Source organism: Podarcis muralis, chromosome 8, assembly GCF_964188315.1.
Source record: "Podarcis muralis chromosome 8, rPodMur119.hap1.1, whole genome shotgun sequence".
In the NCBI taxonomy this organism is placed as follows: Eukaryota; Metazoa; Chordata; class Lepidosauria; order Squamata; family Lacertidae; genus Podarcis; species Podarcis muralis.
In genome coordinates this window covers 37,618,616-37,632,319 of record NC_135662.1, presented here as the reverse complement: position 1 = coordinate 37,632,319, position 13,704 = coordinate 37,618,616, and positions in this window count along the sequence as shown.

The window sequence follows — 13,704 nt, the reverse complement described above, 5'->3', positions numbered from 1 at the left end:
ATCAAATCAGTAATTTTTGATATAACTGTGAAAACTACTCTGAAAATTTATTATTCCAAAAATGAAACCTTCATCTGGTTGTAAATATTAAGATTATACCAGCAAGAATGAGTCTTTCTGTAAAAAAATGATTTACGGTAAATCAAGTCTTACTGACTAGTAATTTAAAGCAAGTCTTACTGACTAGTGATTTAAATCAAATCCACCCTGTCTCCAAGTTTTCTTCTCAGACAAGCTCTTTGCATCAGATAACTCCACAGTTCTGCTATGATCCACCACCATAATCTGAGCCAAATTATACACGGATATACATGGAAACACTGATAAGGAAGTCAGGAGATTCCGGCAGGAGCATCTCAGAAATGACTCAGAAGGAGCCAACTCTTTCCTCACCAATGGACTTAACCCATTCACATTCCTTAATACTAACATTAACATTCCTTAACATTCTCATGCCATGTGGTGAATCATTTCTGAAATTAAGGAGAGTTTCAAAAACAGGTTCAAAGAAAAAAGAAATCCCAGTAGATGTCCCTGACCATCCCTTTGGATCTTGAGTTGTGGACACAATCCTGAGATCGCCTACCATAAGTGGAAGAGAGAGAGGTCAGTGGCAGTGATAGATAAATAGATATGCTTATGTGACATGGAATTTATTTATTTTTTTAGGGGGGAAAAGCAGTTTGGCTGTTTGAAAAATGTGATATCCCTATGACAAACTGATTTGGGGTTTTATTACAATCAAAGATCTTGTGAAATAATATTGAAAGACTATTGAGCTGCATTAAAAATCTCTACACAAATAGCAAAAGGAAACAAGACCTCTGATGTTAGATTGGAACTCACTTTCCCCTTCTATCTATCTATTGTTTTGATTTAATTTATATACTGGCCTATACCTGGAGGTCTCAGGGCGGTTCACAGAACAATTTTTTAAAAGCATGTCAAATGACATATGAAAAGTTGCTATTGAATATTTGTTTGAAAATGGCTTCCTATCGAGGCAATCCCCCATTTATGCTGGGATTATATTCCGAGGTACCACATGCATCAATAAAATTGCATATATTTGAAATATCATTGGAAAATCCTGCAAACACCCTGTTCCGTCCCTGCCACACCTGCCCCTTTTATGACGGTTCTGTGACATTTTGGGGCCCTTGCCAGGTTCGGTTTGATGCACATATATGTGGTTGTGCAAATATTGAATGCTTGTAAATGGGAGTGTGTGGCCTGTACTTAAGTAAGGGTCAACCTAGATGTTGCAAATAATGCTTCATTAGCAACTGCGTCAGCGTCTTAGAAAGTACAGTGGTACCTCGGGTTACAGACACTTCAGGTTACAGACTCGGCTAACCCAGAAATATTACCTCGGGTTAAGAACTTTGCTTCAGGATGAGAACAGAAATCGTGCTCCGCTGGCACAGCGGCAGCAGGAGGCCCCATTGGCTAAAGTGGTGCTTCAGGTTAAGAACAGTTTCAGGTTAAGAACAGACCTCCAGAACGAATTAAGTTCTTAACCCGAGGTACTACTGTAATACCAAAAGACACAGGGCCATTTTTGACAAGACTTTAGTGCATAGGAAGGTTTACATTTTGTTCCCCTGGCCACCATGTCAACAAAAACCATCCTTTTTAGCCGCAGGCAGAGAAGCTCCCATAGCAGAAAAGCCATGGGAGCCTTTCGCTAAGGCTAAAACAGTGTGGACATGATTTTTGTTTGGATCACAGCAGGGGACTGGGGATTGATTCCCATCAAAACATTATCCAGCCAGTTCAGTCATTCTCAGAAAAGCCCTTGCAAGGGGGGAATTTGGGATGTATCTGCATTAGTTTGTGTGGAAGGGCATGTAGATTACACGGAGCTGTCTTGCGGTACAGGGCTATATAGATATTGGAAGTATGTATTCTGCATACTTCTATCCAATATTAAGAATGATTCTCTTCTAAAGTTTAGGATTTAAATAGAGCTCATTTCCGATTCAGAATCCCTTAGTACAGCTTTCCAGCATTGCTGGGGCTGATAGGAATTGTAGTCCAAAACAGCTGCATGGCACCACCTTGGTGAAGGCTGCCTTAGTAACAGGATGCTTAAACACACATTTTGACAAATTATGCTTCGCCTCAACAAATTATTATACTGCCATAATCCATTGGAGGGTGCTAGAAGCCAGTTTATATAGAAAATGCTTTTGTTTAGCTATTTCTGCAGTTATAATATTAGGTTATAAACCATGGAATTGTTAAGCCTTCATATCTTCAGGACAATTAAATGTTTCTGAATATGATTTTAACTGATAACAAAGATTCATACTGGAAAGCCTCACTAGAGGATCAAATCTTTTATTGTAAGTATATGGTGTCCCAGTTTTCAATAGGCTGAAATAAGCCACAATCTTTTTCCATCTTCACAGCAACTTGGTGTAATAAAATTATAGAAAAAGAAAAGCATTGCCAATCCCGTCCCTTTGAAAAAATCTATAAGCGAGCTTTCAAGAACTAACAATATACCGTATTTTTCGTCCTATAGGGCGCACCGGCCCATAGGACGCACCTCGGGTTTTTTTTTGGGGGGGAAATGAATAAAAAAAATTATTCCCCCCCCAGCCGCGGCTGCCGCCCCAAGCCTTGCGCACACCTGCCTGAAGCAAGGGGCGCCCTCCGGAGGGCTCCCTGTGCTTCGGGCTGCAGGCTGCTGCCCCAAGCCTCACGCGCCCGGCGGGACCTCTTTTTGGAGGGGAAAAAGTGCGTCCTATGGGGCGAAAAATACGGTAGATGGGTTTGGATACATGCCGCACAGAACTTTTTGTTTTAATACAGAGATAGTACTTCAACAAGTTTCTATGCCTTCCTTGGTTATTTCCTCTGTCTCTGTGTATCACAGTATGTAGGGAATTCTGGAAAAATTCTTTCTCACAGAAGGTTTCTCACAGAAACTATGAATACATGTATAAAAACCCCCCAACAACCTCCAATGTGTAAAACAACAACGAATAACAATTTAGAAAAAAAACGTTGAGTAATTCCGCATTCTAAGTTTAGATCTCTAACCTGAGAACAGTGTGTGTTGAAATGAGACCTCAAAGAAGTACAGAGTGTAAGGTCAGACATGATTTCACTGATTGTTGGAGATACTGCTCTCTTTTGATTTCATTTCTCAATCTGAAGGTAAATGATCTCTCCTGGACCTTAGTCGTTTTGGAGGGGGATGTACAGATTTTTCTACACATCTGGAAAAAACAGTTCTTATTTGTTCTACATGGAACAGAATAACTGCAATAGATCTTAATTTACTACTACCACTAAACATTTTATTTATAATGTCATAGATTTTTTTGGGGGGGGGGGGATAGTGACAGATGTTGGAAATCAAGCCTTTATCAGGAGAAACTTGGAACTCTCCCAGGCACCCGGCTTGGTCTCCTGTTGACCTCCCTGTCTGCTTTCCCGGCAAGATCCAGGCAGAGGTCGCGATAGGCGATCCTTCTCAGCGTGAGAAGAATGCACCCCTCTTTCCTGCCCCCCCCCCCGGCAGGGGAAAGAGATAGACAGAAAACGTATTGTCACGCCTTTATTTCTGTCTTTGCAGCGTTACAAAAAACATGACTGCTCTCTTCAAACTCCAGCAGTAGAGAGACACAAACACTTCCTGTACAGCTCATATTACACTCTGAGCTAATTCCGGTGCCCTCTGTTTCCCACGGACAGTCCCAACATCATGTGATGTTTTCAAGCTAGCAGCAGCTCGCAGCTGCATTGCTTCTATATCGTAACAGGTTGGTCTTGATTTATATCATGGGTCCCTTGTAGGGTTGTTTAGAAAATAGTAGGAGAGACTTCTGAATCAGCCAAACCATTTCCTTTGTTAAGCCAATGGCCTTGGTTGGCCAGTTAAGCACTGCTGGAAGCTGGAGACACAGAGACATGTCTTGCTCTGTGCTAGATCTTTGCTGTGGCATCCCTGGAAATGTAACGGGAAGCAAGATCTGCTGGGGTGTTAGTGCTGTGAGCCATTCCATCCTGTGCTCAGGTTGTAAGTTTGTGGGGGGGGAAACCCTATAGTATCCTAAAGACGCCACATTCTCCATTGCCCTTTATTCCAAATAAACTAAACTCTACACAAGACACCCCTTGAGTCTCTCACCACTTGGAGATTGGGTTGCATGCCATAATATTTTAACTCACCTGCAGTGAAGATTTTATTTTTCAGGGACCCTGCTATAATCAAGTAATAAACTCTCTAGGCAACTTATAAATGATTAAACAACTAGTTACCTCAGGTTACATACGCTTCAGGTTACAGACTCCGCTAACCCAGAAATAGTGCTTCAGGTTAAGAACTTTGCTTCAGGATGAGAACAGAAATCGTGCTCCGGCGGTGCGGCAGCAGTGGGAGGCCCCATTAGCTAAAGTGGTGCTTCAGGTTAAGAACAGTTTCAGGTTAAGAACGGACCTCTGGAACGAATTAAGTACTTAACCCAAGGTACCACTGTATACAGCAAAAACAAGAAACACGCTAGAAAGAAAGAAAAGCCACCAGAAACAATCCTTAAGACAAGTCTAAACCATCAGCCATAGCAAAACTGGTTTGAAATAGCTACCTCAACATTAGCAACAGCAAAATTCACAAGCTTTCTGAATAGATTGAAAACCCACCCTGGTGGTGTTCCTCAGGAATTGAATAACACAGAGGAAATGTTTTACTCTATGATCATTACAGATGAATGTATTTAAAACAGAGTCTCTTCTGGCATTTAATTGGCATTTAACAACAACACCTACCTTGAAAACATAAAGGCAACCAAGTACAACAAAGCATAAAAACAATACAAAATAATTAAAATGCCTGGCTAATCAAGAAAATCTAAACAGTAACTTCTTATGCACCTTCGCCAGGAATATTTATGGCTGGGCGGGAATTATAATTACCGTATTCTTCCATGTATAAGACGACCCCTATTTTTGGGGACTCAAAATAAAAAAAAATGCACTATGCACTATCCGTGTATAAGATGACCCCTTATTTTAAACTTCAAAAATTTAGGGAAAATTATAGTCTTATACATGGAAAAATATGTTATACCCTGGGTCCAGAAAGCACCACCTCTTTCAAGGTAACCAGCACCTTCCCTTTCTATAAGGAAGCATTCACCACCTCCTGATACCATCCGGTCAACTCCCATCAACTAGCTCTTACCTGATATTCCTGGTTTATTTCAGCATTCATATTAGTGATCCTATTGTCTCACTATCCTCTAATTGCTACCTTACACCTGTCACATACAGTATTGCCTTTGGCATTTCCTTGAAATGCCATCCCTTTACAGGTGTGGTTGGCACTCTATACATTTGGGCGCTATGCCAATGGGAAGCCGGAAAGCAGGATTTGAGCACACTCCTGAGGTTTCCAGTAACTGGTATTATTCAGAAGCATGCTGACTCTGATCAGGGAGGCAGAGCATAGCAATCATGCACACACACATCACCACAACCTTGAATTGGCTGGACAAGGTGTGAGCAGAGGCGTAATGGGGCAGAGGTGGCTTATACACCCTGATGCGTGTGGGGGTCAGGAATGCAACCCCCATGCAAAACAGTCATTGCCTGTAAGTTAGGTATTTTTGTGTTTTTATATTGTAAACTGCCTTGTGATATTTGGATGAAGGGTGGTATAGAAACTATTATCATTATTATCATTATTATTTAGCCAGTATCCATTGATAGCCTTGTCCACCATGAATTTGTCTAATACTCTTTTAAAGTCATCCAAGTTAGTGGCCCTCACTGCCACTTGTGGGCGTGATTTAATGCACTTTGTGAATTAGTAATTTCTTTTGTCCCTTTGAAACTTGCAACATTCAGTGTCATTGGATGCCCACAAGTTCTTATTTCTCTGCCCACATCCTTTTAGACCATGCACAATTGCCTACACTTGTATGCTTTGGGTTACAATACAAAGTGCTAGCGATAACTTTGAAATTCCTGAGATCTCCTCTTCCTGTACTAACCTGCCTGAACTCTAAGATCAGAATGAGAAACTTTTGTCTGCATTCCATCTAGAGTGGAGGCACGGCTGATGACAACTAATAGTGTGGGACATCTTGCTATGTGAGATGTGGGTGGCTTACTCTGTGGCTGTCTTTCACTGTGTAATGAATACATGTTTATTTCAACAGTTTTGCCTGCTAAGTACCTGACATTAATACCTGCTGAGTCAGGGCTTTCCCCCCAGCAGGAGCTCTCTCAGGTGGGTGCCATTGCCATTTCAAGACAAGAAGGGAGAAGTTCGTGCTGAGTTCCGGCACCTTTTTTTCTAGAAAAATAACACTGTGCTAAGTACACCTGCAGGGCCATAGGTCCCCCACCCCTGTATTACAAGGTCTGTAAACGGAGAGGGAAGGTAGGTTGCAATAATATTCCCTTGTTTCCATCCTAGGCATTCCCTGCAAAAACCTGCTCTTTAAAGCTGAAGCACAACAAATGGCAATTGGGGTTTTCTGTGGATTGCCATTTACTCCGATTCAGCTTTAAAGTGCAAATTTTTGTGGGGAAAGCTCTGGAGCAGAAAGAAAGAAAGAAAGAAAGAAAGAAAGAAAGAAAGAAAGAAAGAAAAGGCACTTGGACATGGAATGCAGACCATGCCTAGAAAATGTAGACGAAAAGGTAAGTGTGGATAAGCCGTCAGTTAGCCGAAGGAAATGGAAGTCCTGGGTAGATGTGTCTTCAAATGTAGTATGAACTATAGGGATGAGGTTTCTACAGTGGCAGGTCAGGTAACACTCATCACTATGGTTACATGCTATTGGCTATGATTGGTAATTTTAATATAATAGATTTGTGTGAAGAAGTGAGCATTTGGAACTGGTGCATTCAGGCAAATGCGATCAAATTACTCCAGTCTGATGAAAAGCTACTGAAATGTGCTCTGAAATATCTGGGTTTATACATAGTGGCTGAGGCTACATGTACACTACTTTTAAAGAACATCCAAAGTGCATTCTTTCCCTCAAAGAATTCTGGGTACTGTAGTTTGTTAAGGGTTGCTGGAAATGGTAAATCTGTGAAGGGTAAATTATTCTTTGAGGGGAATTATGTGCTTTAAAGGTATAGTATAGTATAGTATAGCTTGAGTACTGTCAGTTTTCCTGGACATGAGTATAGCAACTTCACACCAGATGGATGGTAAACACGTTGTTGCATGCCCCCCCCCCAAATCTCCGAGTGGTGCAAGATTCCTGGGGTTCCAGGTGCTTAGGTGCTGAGCCTGTGCTGGATATGCACAAAATATGGAACTGTTTAGATGTATCATTTACTTTTTTTGGTTATGTTTTAAAGAGAGTTCTGCAAGTAAAAGTTTGAATAATATCTAATGGGTCTGGACTATGCTTCATCCCAAAAGGACTCAGTTTTCATGTACCCAGCCACATCAAACTGAGCAATATTAATAGTTGCAATAAACCACGTGAGGTAAATTAGCCTGAGAGACAGCAACTGGCCCAGAGTTACCCAGTGAGCTTCATGGCTGAGTCGGGGATTTGAACCCTGGTCTCCCAGGACCTATTCCAACACTCTAACCCAGAGGTTTTCAAACTTTTTGAGTCCATGGCTCCCTTGACGAATCACTGTGCATTCTTTCTACAGCACCCTTGTGGGGCTCAGGAGCCCAGTTATGTCACCCCTTGCCTGCAGAGCCTTTGGGAAGCAGAGATGCAAGAGGGCATCAGAGGACAGAGGGAAGAAATAGGCACAGAGGCCAGTGTTGTCCCCAGGATGCTATGGCACACTGGTTGAAAAGCACTGTTCTAACCACTAGACCACTGGTTAGAAAGACCTGCACATAATTAAGAGCAAAGGAGAAAGGAGAACATTGTAATCTCTACATAGTTAACATTATTGTTCAATCTAAATCCTTAACTAAGAACGTTTGAGCTAGCTGCAGTATACTTTATGAGCCAGAGGAAACAGCAACTTCTATAGGCAGGAAAGTGAAAAAGCCCAGTACTAATATATAGGTAAAGGTAAAGACCCCTGGACAGTTAAGGCCAGTTGAATGGGGTCTGGTGCTTATCTCCGGTTTCAGGCTGAGGGAGCTGACATTTGTCCACAGACAGCTTTCTGGGTCATGAGGCCAGCACGACCAAACCGCTTCTGGCACAATGGAACACCGTGACGGAAGTCAGAGCGCATGGAAACACTGTCTACCTTCCCACCACCGTGGTACCTATTTATCTACTCATGCTGGTATGCTTTTGAACTGCTAGGTTGGCAAGAGCTGGGACAAAGCGACAGGAGCTCACCTCGTTGTGTGGATTTGAACTGCTGGCATTACAAGCTCAAGAGGCTTGATGGTTTAGACCACAGCACCACCCATCTCTCCCTCTCTCTCTCTCGGTGTGTGTGTAACAAAACCAAAAGAAAGCCACAACTTCCACACTGGAAAAAACAAAACCCAATTGAAAAGAAATAGATAGCTAAAGCCATTGGCCAAAATCTACATGACAGGGGAAAATGAAATGTTAAGCATGGCAGAAGAAAAAGTTAATTTTTTTACTAAAAAGGTAAGAATTCAACCAAGTATAACAAAGAGAGCTGGGCTAAAGAAGAAGCCAGATGGACAACTCTTGCAGATGCCTTTGGAAGAGCTTTGACCTTTAAAGGATTCTGGGTTCTTGGAGGTGGCTTACAGGGCAGCAGAACTCATAGGCCAAGATTTGAATTTGAATGATATTCCAGGCCTTTCCTTTGTTAGCTTAGTGATGCTCTCCTGTTTACAGGGGGATAGGGATTAGATCACAATCTGGAGATTAAAAAATGAAATTAATAATATTGAATATTTTGCTACCATATGGTGCTAACATATGCAAATTTTAAAAGTTTCCTACAATTGTCTTGTTATGAAATGGCACAGTACAACTTTCAACCCTGTACCAGACAACACCCCCCCTATATAATCACACAAACAAAAATAATGCTAAGCACTCTAGATAACTGAAGACAAATATGACCAAAGGAACATTTGCTTGCTTTAATAGGGATATCTAAATGACTAATTATTTGTCTATATTAAGTGAAAGGTATAGAAAACCTGATCCAAAAGAATTAGGAAAAAGAAGAAGCTGTTGATGCAGCAAACCTAAAATAATTATCTAGTAGGACATGGTATGTTAGTCATAGGTTTTCTCCCTTCTTCTAATTTGACTTTTGAAGTAATCTAGGTTATTGCTGGATCAGGCCAAAGGCCCATCTAGTTGAGCATCCTGTTATCACCATGGCCAACCAGATGAGACCCATGAGAAGCCTTTAAGCAGAGTCTGAGTGCAACGTCACTCTCCATACATGTGATGACCAGCAACTTGTATGCAGCCTTCGACACTGGAGGTTGAACCACCATGGCTAGTAGCCATTTGGTAGTGACACACAAGATATGGAATTCCCTCTCTTGGGAAACCAGCTTGTCCCCTTTGTGTTCTGTCATTGCTTGAAAGCCTTTCTTTTCCAGAAGTCTTTGATTTCCCTGCTGACTGATTATCATATTAGTTTTTGTTTCTGCTGGTTATTCAGGAATGAGTGCGAGAAAGTAAACTATTATCTGGTCTAAGCACCATATAAGCATTTTACAGGTCTGAGTGTAATTGAATAGCCATTTCAAATGTTTAGGCTAAGGATTCAATAGGTTGGAACAATGTAACATGCCATTTTTAAAGTTTTAACATAATTGCTGCTGTTCTGGGGTATATTTAAGTTAATCTTTAGTAGTACATGACAGTGTCTATCATCTATCTATCATCTATCTATCATCTATCTATCTATCTATCTATCTATCTATCTATCTATCTATCTATCTATCATCTATCTATCTATCATCTATCTATCTATCTATCTATCTATCTATCTATCTATCTATCTATCTATCATCTATCTATCTATCTATATCTATCTATCTATCTATCTATCTATCTATCTATCTATCTAATCTATCTATCATCTATCATCTATCTACCTATCATCTTCATCTATCTATCTCTACAGTCAAACCTCAGTTCTCAAACGTAATCTGTTCTGGAAGACCGATTGACTTCTGAAATGTTCGACAACTGAGGCGTGGAGTGGAAGCCATGTCGGACGTTCAGGTTCCAAAAAACGTTCAAAAACCGGAGCATTTAGTTCCAGGTTTTTGGCATTCAGGAGCCAAAATGTTCAATAATGAAGGCATTCGGGAACTGAGGTTTGACTCTATCTATCTATCATCTATCTCCAAAGACTTTCTTTTCACAGTTATGATGGCTGCAGTTGTGGGAGATGAATTCAAACATCTGTTTCTCACCCCTGCCTTAGTCAAATTAGAAGACAAGAAGATAAGAAGTGTGGTTGGCCAAAGACAGCCATGAGTTGATGTTCTGCTTGCAAAGGTTCCTTGCCCTGACCGTCATATTACCTTGACAAACTGGAATTTGGGAACTGCTTTGAGAATTTTTAAAAACAGCAGTGAACGGAAATAATAAAGAATAATAATTATAACCAACGTTTGCTGACAAAAATATCTTGCCTTTTGACTGTAACTTCAGTCACATTGTACAAAAATATATTCTATGATAATCAATTAACATTGCTTCTACAGAATCAATTCACAATGTTGTTGTTAAGCAGTTTGAACTCACTAGTTTACACATATGTCTAGCCAGAGTATAAATGACTGAAGCAGAAGCAGAAAGCCAGTTTTGTCCAAACCAATTTTTATCACAGTTCCTGCACTGTGAAATTCTGGGTCTCTGGAGTTTTGAACCGACTACATTTTGAACTCTGTGGCACTTTCCCCTTGTTTCTGAGTGTATTACTTGACAGGTTTCATTTATTTCAATGGGAATGTACTTCTACATAGACATGATTGTAGTCACCTCTGGTCTGCCAGTATTTTGCAGGTGTAATTCAGTTGCATGCTGGAAATGTAGGTTGCAATTATATGTGGAATTAAATTGGTGTAAAGTAATTGTGTAAGGCGGGTCTTTTGTGGTGAGGAAAGTGATGACGAAATGCACAGAGAAGTGTGGGATAATCAGTTGATCAATGGGTAGACCAAATCAGGAGGAATGCTTGTGTAACTGCCCTGTAAACAAAGCCTAATAAAGACCAGATTTAATCCAACTTCTGCATAAGCTTTGCGCAAGCTAAACAGGATAAATGCATAATAAACAGGTCACCATAAGGAGTCCAAAGATTGTAGCTGGACTGCTTTCAGCATTATACAGTATAGTATTAAAAAGAGGCATGCAACTATGCCCTCGTTTAAAAAGCTTAATCTGTTTAAAAGTGTATCATTATAGCCTGTCCAATATGCTTCATACCACAGAGGTGTTTTACAGATATTAGTTCCAGATAGCCAACAAGAATATGAGCCTTGTTCATGGGGTGAATTTTTGTTCTGATATGCACATAAACACATAGTTGCCTGGCAACATGCCCAGTTGCTGGGTTTTCCCAACCACACTAGGCAGCATCCAATAAAATATTAAAATACAATAGTCTGTCAAACATGAAAAGCTTCCCTAAACAGAGCTGCCTTCAGAGGTCTTCTAAAAGTCTGGTAGTTGTTTTTCTCTTTGACATCTGGTAGGAGGGCATTCCATAGGGTGGGTGCTACTACTGAGAAGGCCCTCTGCCTGGTTTCCTGTAACTTGGCTTCTCACAGCGAGGGAACCGCCAGAAGGGCCTCGGCACTGGACCTCAGTGTCCGGGCAGAACGATGGGCTGGAGACGATCCTTCAGGTATACTGGACTGAGGCCTTTTTAGGCTTTCAAGGTCAGCACCAACACCTTGAATTGTACTCGGAAACATACTGGGAGCCAATGTAGGTCTTTCAAGACCAGTGTTATGTGGTCTTGATGGCCGCTCCTAGTCACCAGTCTAGTTGCTGCAATCTGGATTAGTTGTAGTTTCCAGGTCACCTTCAAAGGTAGCCCCACATAGAGCACATTGCAGTAGTCCAAGTGAGAGATAACTACAGCACACACCAATCTGGCGAGATAGTCCGTGGGCAGATAGGTTCCCAGCCTGCGTACCAGGTGGAGTTGGTAAACACCTGCCCTGGACACAGAATTGACCTGTGCCTCCATGGACAGCTGCGAGTCCAAAATGACTCCCAGGCTGCGCACCTGATCCTTCAGGGGCATAGTTACTCCATTCAGGACCAGGGAGTCCTCCACACCTGCCCGCCTCCTGTCCCCCCAAAACAGTACTTCTGTCTTGTCAGGATTCAACCTCAATCTGTTAGCTGTCATCCATCCTCCAACCCCCTCCAGACACTCACAAGATAATGAGAAGATGTTCATTTTTGTAAATGTACTCCACCTGGATTAGAAGAAACAATGACCTGTAATTTAGTAATCCGTCATAGGTTTCTATGCTTCCTTGTCAAGTATGGTATAGAAAAAGGTGCTCTGTGCTATATAGCGACAAATGGGCTGTAGCTCAATGGCAGAGCAGCTGCCTTCATGCAGAAGAGCCCAGGTTCAATCCCCAGAATCTCTAGGTAGGGCTGGAGACCAACTTTCCTGAAACCCTGAAGAAGCCACTACCAATCATTATAGCCTAGCCTTTCTTAACCTTGGCTCCCCAGATGTTGTTGAGCTACAACTTCTATCATCTGACCACTGGGGACCCAAGACTGAGAAAGGCTGGTATAGACAATACAATATAGTATAGTCAATATGCCCATTCTCCTCAACTTAGTTGTAATTTACATAAATTTAAACCAATTTACAGACCAAAGGAGAATTCATCACACAGTAAGGGTTGAAAGTATGTGTATGTACCAAGGTGATAGGTTGAAGAAATAAGCGTTTAGCAACAGCACGATTCCAATTACAGAAAGTAAAATAAATATAATTCATAAGAGTATCTGAATACATTTGTAAAGATGGAATTGTGTTTCTAAAAGCGAATACTGCTGTTGCCAAGAGGCAACAACCGTTTCCTGCCAGGCATCCCACTCCTCAGCCCAGTTAATATGTCAGAAAACTGACATAAGAGAGAAACTTTGACATCACTTCCTGGTGTTCCTAGAGTGCTTGGTGTTTTTTTTTTAAAAAAAATAAAAAGGTACCAAAATGCATTAAAATGTGTATTTTTTAAAAATGTCTACACAAAAAGAAAAAAACATGTATGCATTGTGATAAAATATGTATTTGTGACAAAACCTATTTCAATATGAAATTTTGCAAAGTTTTTTTAAAAAAGCAGATTGATGTAGAAATGGGACAGAATGGACTTATAAATGAAAATGTGAAATTAACATAAACTAGATTTATCTATCCACTCTCATGGGTTGGATTTTGTTGTTGTTTAGTCGTTTAGTCGTGTCCGACTCTTCGTGACCCCATGGACCAGAGCACGCCAGGCACCTCTGTCCTCCACTACCTCCCGCAGTTTGGTCAAACTCATGCTGGTAACCTCGAAAACACTATCCAACCATCTCGTCCTCTGTCGCCCCCTTCTCCTTGTGCCCTCCATCTTTCCCAACATCAGTGTCTTCTCCAGGGTCTTCTCTTCTCATGAGGTGGCCAAAGTACTGGAGCCTCAGCTTCACGATCTGTCCTTCCAGTGAGCACTCAGGGCTGATTTCCTTAAGAATGGATGCGTTTGATCTTCTTGCAGTCCATGGGACTCTCAAGAGTCTTCTCCAGCACCATAATTCAAAAGCATCAATT